This window comes from Bombina bombina, chromosome 6 (assembly GCF_027579735.1).
Source record: "Bombina bombina isolate aBomBom1 chromosome 6, aBomBom1.pri, whole genome shotgun sequence".
Taxonomy (NCBI): domain Eukaryota; kingdom Metazoa; phylum Chordata; class Amphibia; order Anura; family Bombinatoridae; genus Bombina; species Bombina bombina.
In genome coordinates, this window is record NC_069504.1 from 167,360,010 (window position 1) to 167,370,689 (window position 10,680).

General features: G+C 35.4%; 1 protein-coding gene across 3 annotated transcripts in view; it reads left to right on the top strand.

Annotated features, from left to right (window-relative positions):
* CADPS2 (calcium dependent secretion activator 2) overlaps window positions 1–10,680 on the top strand; it is a 1,413,577-nt gene that overhangs the window by 295,755 nt on the left and 1,107,142 nt on the right. The window lies entirely within an intron of this gene.

Sequence of the window (10,680 nt, forward strand, 5' to 3'; positions counted from 1 at the left end):
GTATTGGTATCCCACAAGTAATGGATGATCCGTGGACTGGATACACTTAACAAGAGAAAACATAATTTATGCTTACCTGATAAATTTATTTCTCTTGTAGTGTATCCAGTCCACGGCCCGTCCTGTCTTTTAAGGCAGGTCTAAATTTTTAATTAAACTACAGTCACCACTGCACCCTATGGTTTCTCCTTTCTTGTCTTGTTTCGGTCGAATGACTGGATATGACATGTGAGGGGAGGAGCTATATAGCAGCTCTGCTGTGGGTGATCCTCTTGCAACTTCCTGTTGGGAAGGGAATATATCCCACAAGTAATGGATGATCCGTGGACTGGATACACTACAAGAGAAATAAATTTATCAGGTAAGCATAAATTATGTTTTTGATTTTACTGTTCATTTAATATGCTGAAAACATACAAAGAACAATATATACAAACAGAATGAGAAGCAGTCTGCCAGGAACGAACAACATCTCAGTGGCTTGCTCTATGACCTGGTTATTACCTGGGAGTAGCTTATTTTTGCCAAATTGTGCTTTTCACAGAGGAAAACTTTCTTGAAGTATATTAGTCTGATCCTGCTTAACAAGGTCAGTCCAGCCCTGAAATACCAGGCAATTCTCCTCTGAACAAGGGAAACAGCACCCCCAGATGAACATTTCAACCTCCTTTGGGCCTTGTCAATGAGGTGCAGCCATATCCCTCTAAGCACATTGGGCAAGGAGCCCACGTCTGGTTTCCACCATCACCCTTAGGGAGACTTTCCCAGGGTCATAATACAAATAGAAAAAGAATGAGAAGCAATCTGCCAGGAACGAACAACAGCTCAGTGGCTTGTTCTATGGCCGGATACCACCTGGGAGAAAAAGATCAAAATATGCTAGACATAGTCAACTGTCATTTCTAACAGTCACAACTCCATCTGGGTACGGCCCTTTTAATTTATAAAACAAAAAACTCTACTTGGATGTTTATCACCATTACACATGAATATTTAACAATAATTGTAATTTTTCACTTGTATAAAGTAGGTGGAAAACCAGAAATGCAAATGGTAAATACTTACAAAGAAAGAGTATGCTCTAGAATCAGATCGTTCAGAGAGTCTGGAAAAATGCACACTTGCATAATAAGTAAAGAACACTGCAGAGTTTGAAACTTGAACTGTTTGCAAAGTATGTATTTAAGTAGAAAATCTCACATAATTTAAAAATACACATAAAACAAATGGTAGATACACCCCTCCCACAAGTAAATAGCAATACAGGTATACCCCATTTTACAGCGCTTACCTTTACAGCGCTTCGCTAATACAGCGCTTTGTGGAGCTGAAGTTCAACCTCCAAGGATTTTGAAACAGTGCTGTAATCATTGTGAGATTGCGAGAAAAGTGAATGGCACCATTTTGTTATGCTAAGTTCACTCTGTTTACAGCATTACAGCGCAATCTGTGTCTCAGTGTTATAGTCTGGCAAATTTTACTACAGTCATTGTCACTATTTTACAGGTACAGTATTTATTGAATACTAATTGAATACTTGCTGTGCTAGTGTTAAACTAAACGTAGCACTATTGCACCCCTAATATATGTTAGTTCAAACATGTTTTCAAGATTTTAAACACACTGGCAAGTGAAAAGAAATATAAAACTGCCTTGTTTTACTTTAAGGCGGTTTTCACTTTACAGCGGGGCTCTGGTCCCTAACCCGCTGTATGAGCGGGGTATACCTGTACTAGCTGGCAAAAAGTGCACTATAAATGATCTCAATTAAAGGATGAAACTTCCAAAGACTAGCATGCTCACTGATAGTAAAAATATCCATAAATGTACAGATCTAATATTTATAGCACGCAACTTAGTAGCAGAATAATATGCAATATATGAAAATACAGCGCTTAGCCTAAATGATACAACTATGCCACTCCCAAGACCACTTCCCTTAAAATGGACACATGATAGAACAAAAAACTAAATAATGAGAGAGCTCTAGAAAGCTAGAAGTATCAACACACCTATTCCAATAACATTAATTAATTAATTAATTAATTGACAGAAAATACAGAATATCAGAGAATAAAAAATATTAAATTTTAAAGGTAATATTTAATAATATAATATTGGAATAGGTGTGTTGATACTTCTAGCTTTCTAGCGCTCTCTCATTATTTAGTTTTTAGTAGCAGAATAAATCAACCAGCTAGTAGATATCCAGGTATCGCAGCTGCTTTTAAAACAGATGCAACTGCACAATTCAGTTGTGTAGCTTGAGTGTAACAACAAGCTTTATTGCACAACAAGTTAAGCTTGTAACCAAACAGGCATCATTATCAGTAAGTAATCCCATGCGGTATTGCAGCACCATGCAGCCAAGCAAAGATGAAAGGTCAAAGCATCAGAGAGACACAGCACATAAATGGTTCCCAAGAAGGGGAAACTGCCGTTAAGGTGTCTCCTAACTATACCAGTTTCAACCCTAAATACTTTACAGGTGCATTCTGTGTGCTTCCTTCCTCTTGACCGATGCCACCAGCAGTCATAATGCGCCTGTGGCTACTATGGACAGGAGGGTCCCCACGTACAATCAAACGCTGCTAGACCAACGCGTCCTATCACAAGTTTCACTCCTTTCAGTATGAGAGCTATTTGGGGTTGAAATATATACACAAAATATATCACTTCACAATGAAATACATTAATAGTTATGACCCATAAAGTCACAGAGTAATCTCTATGTGCTCCACTGTCTCTCTGCTCACAAGGTGTCAATCAAACACCTCACTAAGCAGCAAAAAGGCAGGCAGACTTGACTATGCATAATATGACACAGATCAAATCATGATGGGAACTGTAGTTCCTCAGCTGAATAGTTACCTGTGTTCTAAAGAAAGTGGTATACCGCATAAGAATGTGTATAACACGTCACTTTAGGTCACGTGACTCAGCTGCTGGAGGGGTGTTATGCTCAATTCGCATGCGCAAGAGGCCCAACCTCCTCCAAACAGCTGATGGAAATTAAGCAATGGGTCGAGGATATATATGGGCCGTAATCATAATTTATAGAGGCTAATATCCTTCACTGCGCACGCGCGCACTGCGGTCGCTATATTCAATATAATCTGGGGGGGGGGGTGTTGAATCAAAGAGTAAATGTGTAAGACTCAAAATCTTCCATCCATCTCCTTGTAGTCAAAAATTTATGTTACATGATCTTGAAAGTAATAGGACATCAGGAGTCACTGCAACACAAATCCTCAGATTTTGCATTTTCATAGTCACATGTCACTTGGACAGAAGCATGCATTCTTGTGATTTATGAGCACCATTACACATTTCAGTAACATTTTTAATAACCTCGACCCGTTGTTCGCAAGTAAATCTCCTTAAACAGCTGTTTGTAGGAGGTTGGTCCTCTTGCGCATGCGCATTGTGTGCCACCCCGCTCCAACAGCTGATAATACGTCACCGGAAGTGACATAGTATACACATTCCTATGGTATACCATTTACTTTAGAACAACACCTGCAGCTGCGGTAACAGTGTAATTTGCATGCGATAGGGAAGTGATAGGCATAATAACAAGATCAGTACAAGCATAGTAAACAAAATAAAATAAGTAATTTAAAGGGACATGAAACCCATTTTTTTTTCTTTCACGATATAGAAAGAACATGCAATTTTAAACAACTTTCTAATTTACTTCTATTATCTAATTTGTTTTATTCTCTTGATATTCTTTGCTGAAAAGCATATCTAGATAGGCTCAGGAGTTGTTGATTGGTTGCTGCACTTAGAAGCCTCGTGTGATTGGCTCACCCATGTGCATTGCTTTTTCTTCAACTAAGGATATCTAAAAAATGAAGCAAAATAAATAATAGAAGTAAATTGGATTGTTGTTTAAATTTGTATTCTCTTTCTGAATCATGAAAGAAATTTTTTTGGTTTAGTGTCCCTTTAACAGCTAAGATAAAAAAAAGGCACAGACAACAGTGTGCTTAAAAAAGTGAACATTTTGTTAAAAACTGGATATCTAGTTACCCTATATACACTACTTTCATTGTATAGCTCGTAAGTTCTTTTCTGATGTTTCTGATTTAATAAATGCTACTGTGGATCGTGGAAGCATTTTTTTTTATCTAACGAGGAGTAATAAATGTTTGGAACAAGGCTGCAACAGATTACTCTTTTTTTGAGATACTAGAATTGTTTATACATCTAGATGAGTATATTGGATTTACTGTGACATAAGTATCCTTTATCAGATTTGATTATACAGTGTGTGAAATAATTGTTTGAGTTTTAGCACTGCTCTGGCAACTGACATGGTGAAATAAACTATTTGACATACCCCTGCTAATGGATATTTCTTTCATGTAATTAGCAAGAGTCCATGAGCTAGTGACGTATGGGATATACATTCCTACCAGGAGGGGCAAAGTTTCCCAAACCTTAAAATGCCTATAAATACACCCCTGACCACACCCACAATTCAGTTTTACAAACTTTGCCTCCCGTGGAGGTAGTGAAGTAAGTTTGTGCTAGATTCTACGTTGATATGCGCTTCACAGCAGGCTGGAGCCCGGTTTTCCTCTCAGAGTGCTGTGAATGTCAGAGGGATGTGAAGAGAGTATTGCCTATTTGAATTCAATGGTCTCCTTCTACGGGATCTATTTCATAGGTTCTCTGTTATCGGTCGTAGAGATTCATCTCTTACCTCCCTTTTCAGATCGACGATATACTCTTATATACCATTACCTCTACTGATTCTCGTTTCAGTACTGGTTTGGCTATCTGCTATATGTAGATGAGTGTCCTGGGGTAAGTAAGTCTTATTTTTTGTGACACTCTAAGCTATGGTTGGGCACTTTATACGTAAAGTTCTAAATATATGTCTTTAAACTTATATTTGCCATGATTCAGGATAATCAGTATTCCTTCTTTCAGACTGTCGGTTTCATTATTTGGGAAAATGCATATGAATAAAATATTTTTTCTTACCTTAAAGAAATTTTCTAATTGACTTTTTTCCTTGCGGGCTGTTAGGCTCGCGGGGGCAGAAAATGCTTCAATTTATTGCGTCATTCTTGGCACAAACTTTTTTGGCACAAAATTTTGTCATTTCCGGCGCCATAGTTGACGCCGGAAGTTTACACGTGGTTGCGTCATTTTTTACGCATGTGTGTTACAGACGTTTTTTTGCGCTAAAAAGTGTGGGCGTCATACTTGGCGCCAAAAAATGTGGGCATCATACTAGGCGTTAAAAAATGTGGGAGTCATACTTGGCGCCAAAAAATCTGGGCGTCATACTTGGCACCACTTTTTTTCACATTATTTAAGTTTCACTTTTTTGTTGATTCTGGTTGCTAGAGGCTTGTTTGTTTTGCATTTTTTCCCCATTCCTGAAACTGTCATTTAAGGAATTTGATAATTTTGCTTTATATGTTGTTTTTTTCTATTACATATTGCAAGATTTTCCATAAATTATTCCTGGATCAGAACATACTGAGGGATTCCTGTTGACTAAGAAGTCCTACCAAAGCTAAGTTAATTTATTTTAAATGTTATGAATCTTTATCTTTAGCTATGGTTTGTAATACGTTATCATGTTAAACTTTTACATGCAGAATCCATTAGTATTTATGCTTTATGTATTGCTTTTCTTTTTACATCTTATGTACAAGATATACTTAGAAAATTTATAAGAATATTTTTCTGATTCTAGGTTAAGGCTTTGACTGACTTTGCGCCTTCTATTAAAAAATTTTTAAGGTCTTTTTCAAACTTCTTTTTGATGAAGTTTCAAATGACCAACAACATACTGAATTATCCTTCTCTGATGATGTTTTTTCTCTTTCAGAACTTTTCTTCATCAGATATTGACACTAACAAATCTACTTTTTTATTTTTTATTAGAGTACATTTGTTTTTTGTTGAAAAGGTGTTGATTATTTTGGATATTGAGGTAACTAGTTCTTTTTCAAAACTAGCTAACATTTTATTTCTGCTTATTTTATCTTCTGTGTCTTCAGAGGTTTTTTTCCATTCCTTCATACTAGGGAATGGAATAGGCTGACAATTTTCTTCAAAGGTTTTAAATTATATTCTTTGCCGGCAGTTAAATTCAATTTTGAGGGTTCTCCAATTTAATGGGGCTATCTCTACTCCTGCTAAATTATGCTATTGTTTCTATAGCAAAATAGTATTTATTTTCTTTTTAAATGGTTGTATCCTATTTAAGGAAAAAATTTTTATTTTCAGGTACTTTTCTTGGACCTGTAATTTATTTGGATGATGTTGCTTTTGCTCCATTTTTTCTGTTTACTTTAAGATCAAGTATCAGATTATGTATTATTTAGCATTGTTAAGGGACAAAGTCTACTGCTCATTTGAGGTTCAGACTGGGTGCTGTTGCATTTGTCTTGTTGTCTTGCATTTTTGTTTATGCAAGTCCGGTGTGTTCTGGTCCCTTAACTGGATTAACATGCTAATAATTTTATTTGTTTCTTCATTTTTATTGAATATTTTCACAAATGAGGTTTAATCTATGTCTTTAGCTGTTTTTAGCTAGAAGAAATTTTGTGATTTCTAAAAAATCCTTATTTCTTTTTTTTCAAGATAATCAATTATTTGATTCATATTGGATTCAATTCTTAACTGTTACTCTGGGCTTCAAGATTAAGTTCTTAGACTAAAACTTTAAGCTTATTTTAGTTTGGTTGTTCTTACTAAAGAACAAAATTCTAAATTCTTACCCAAGTAACATGTTTTTATTTAGAAGTTTTTTTGGTTCTATTCGGTCCAAAATTCTTAGATTTTGGGTACAAAATAAATAAAGTAAAACCGTCTGTGAGAAGTCTTTTTCTCTCTATTATATTCCAGCTATTCCAGTAAAGCTAACACTTTCCTTAATGTGTTTCAGTCCCATATATTTTGGGTAATGTTGAAGTGCGGTTGATCACCTGTTGAGGATCAAGCACTGCTCAGATCTGGAATCTTCTGGGGTATTTATTCCAGTTCCATTTTTAGGATCTGGGTTTTGGGGTTTTATTCAAACTATTCATTGTTCCAAAGATAGAAAATCTTTTTATTATATAAATGTACTATCTTTTAGATTGATATTTATATGGTCTATTCTGACTTTTTTTGGTCAGTGATAGCATTATTTGTTTTCATTAGATACAATAGATGCATATCTTCATTTCTGTTTTCATTCAGATTATTTTTATTTTCTGAGACTACAGAATCTCATATGATTCAATTTTGTTTTTTTCAAGACATGGTTAGAGGATCTTTTTATCAAAAGCTCTTGATTCCTCACACAAGGGTCACCTTTTTTAGGTTTCCAGATAGATTGTGTCACTGTCGTTGTCTCTAACAGATAAGTGATTTTTTTCTTATTGGGTTCCGTCTGTCGGTACCTTCAGTCTCTATTATTTCCTTCAGTTGCTATATATGCATGGAAATTTAGGGCTTATGGCTGCAGCATTGGATTCATTTCCCTTTGCTCATTTTCATAGAAAACCTTTCCAGTTGTTTATGCTGCATAATGGTGCAGGGATTCTAGGATTTCACTTTTTAAATCTTCGAATTCTATGTTTATCTATCTTTGATTCGGTGGTTAAGATCACCATCATTTAGTTCTACAGGTCTCTTTGATTCTTTAAACCTGGACCATGATCTCTATAGATGCGAGTCTTTTAGGTTGGGAGGCTGTCTGAGGTTCTCTGTCAGCACAAGGGGTTTGGAAATCTCAGGAGGCAAGGTTACCATTTGATATTTTGGAACTCCGTGCATTCCCAGAGTTCTTTAGTTGGTTTCTTTTGAAGAAGAGACGTTTATTGTTTTTTTCAATTTTTCAGATGTAAGGGCTTCCAGAAATAGATCTGTTGGCCTCTCGTCTTAACAAGGAATTTCCCAGGGGCCTATTTCAGGTCCGGGGATCCTCAGGCGGAAGTAGCGTATGCATTGACACTTCCTTGGAATTATCATTCTGTCTATATCTTCCGCCTCTAGTTCTTCAAAAATTCTAATGGAGCGTACGTTTGTACTGCTGGTGGTTCCAGCATGGCCTCACAGGTTTTGGTATGCGGATCTCATTCAGATGGCCAGTTGCCAACCTTGGACATTTCCGTTAAGACCAGACCTTTTTATCTCAAGGCCCATTTTTTCATCAGGATCTCAAATCATTTAATTTGAAGATATGGAGATTGAACGTTTGATTCTTAGTCATAGAGGTTTCTCTGACTCAGTGATTAATACTATGTTACAGGTTTGTAAATCTGTCTCTAGGAAGATTTATTATTGAGTTTGGAAGACTTTCATTTCTTGGTATTCTTCTCATAAATTCTTTTGGCATTCTTTTAGAATTCCTAGAATTTTACAATTTTTCAGGTTGGTTTAGATAAGGTTTTGTCTGCAAGTTATTTGAAAGGACAAATCTCTACTCTTTCTGTTCTTTTTCACAGAAAGTTTGCTATTCACTCTGATATTCATTGTTTTGTACAGGCTTTGGTTTGTATCAAGCCTGTCATTAAGTCAATATCTCCTCCTTGGAGTCTCAATTTGGTACTGAGGGCTTTACAGGCTCCTCCGTTTGAACCTTTGCGTTCTCTGGACATTAAAATTACTTTCTTGGAAAGTATTGTTCCTTTTGGTTATCTCTTCTGCTAGAAGAGTTTCTGCTCTTTCTTGTGGATCTCCTTTTCTGATTTTTCATCAGGGTAAGGCAGTGTTCCTTCCTGTTATTCATTATTTTGTTCAGGCTTTGGTTCTTATCAAACCTGTCATTAAGCCAATTTCTCCTCCTTGGAGTTTTAATTTGGTTCTAAAGGCTTTACAGGCTCTTCTATTTGAGCATATGTTTTCTCTAGACATTATTTACTTTTATGGAAAGTATTGTTCTTTTTAGACATCTCTTCAGCTAAGAACAATTTTTAATTATCTGTTCTTTCTTGTGAGTCTCCTTTTTCTGATTTTTTCATCAGGATAAGGTGGTTTTTGCTATCCTCATTTCAATTTTTACCTAAAGTTGTGATTTCTTTCAACATTAGGGAGGAATTATTGTCTTTTACTAAGACTTCTTTGGTAAGATTCTTACATTCTTTGGATATGGTAAGAGTTTTGAAATCTTATGTTGAAGCTATTCAGATTTCAGATAGTCTCTAGTCTATTTGTTATCTTTTCTGGTGTTAGGAAGGTCAAAAGGCTTCTGCCATTTATTTGGCATCTTGCTTAAACTTTTGATTCATCATGCTTATTTGGAGTCGGGTGGATTCCCGCCTCGGAGGATTATGGCTCATTCTACTAGGTAAGTTTCTACTTCCTGGGCTTTTTAAGAATGAAGCTTCTGTTAATCAGATTTGCAAAGCAATGACTTGGTCTTCTTTGCATACTTTTACTATGTTCTACCATTTTGATATTTTCTCTTCGTTAGAAGCAGTTTTGGTAGAATGGTACTTCAGGCAGCTGTCTCAGTTTGATTCTTCTGCTTATAATTTCAGTTTTTTTCATTATAAAAATTGAAACTTTTTTGATTTGGGTAGTGGATTAATTTTTCAGCGGAATTGGCTGTCTTTATTTTATCCCTCCCTCTCTAGTGACTCTTGCGTGGAAGTTCCACATCTTGGGTATTTATTATCCCATACGTCACTAGCTCATGGACTCTTGCTAATTACATGAAAGAAAACATAATTTATGTAAGAACTTACCTGATAAATTCATTTCTTTCATATTAGCAAGAGTCCATGAGGCCCACCCTTTTTTTTGGTGGTTATGATTTTTTGTATAAAGCACAATTATTCCAATTCCTTATTTTTTTGATGCTTTCGCTCCTTTTTTATCACCCCACTTCTTGGCTATTCGTTAAACTGAATTGTGGGTGTGGTGAGGGGTGTATTTATAGGCATTTTAAGGTTTGGGAAACTTTGCCCCTCCTGGTAGGAATATATATCCCATACCCCACTAGCTCATGGACTCTTGCTAATATGAAAGAAATGAATTTATCAGGTAAGTTCTTACATAAATTATGTTTTTTTTATGATATTAGTAACCATAACTTCAGTGGAAAAAAATAAATAGATATAACATAGTTACCTTACTAGAACTGCCTTTAAAAGGTATGGCTTTGTTTTCTTCCCTTTCAGACTCAGTTTGCACTAGTGGTGAAATCAATTTCATATACATTTTCTACCACAAAATTGCCAGATGTTCTCATTTGTACTATAGAATCTTGTTTCAATTACATATCATAGACATGTCTGTAAACCTGCTTTACTGATGTTTGCTTACAGTACTTCCACAGCGCTAGGGATTCTGGGTAGGGACATGCAAATAAGATTCACCACAATATTATACTTTTTAACTTTTTAAGTTTATTTTTTTTTTTAAAGCAACTTTACCAATACTGACAGTGTACTGGAATTATTATTCAAAATTAATATATCTCATGATGTCATAATTCATCTTGCTTTGTTCATTGTGCTTTATTTTTATTTGAGTGATAATGTTGCATTTTATTTTCTAACTGCATTAAAAGGGTGTGTATGTATATACAATAAAATTAGGGCAACTCTATTTCCAAACTCATAAATTTGTAACATAATGTACTGGAATTCATTATTATTTCTACTTAACTATATTGAAGGACAGAACAATCTAAATATTTGTGATGTATATAAAATACTG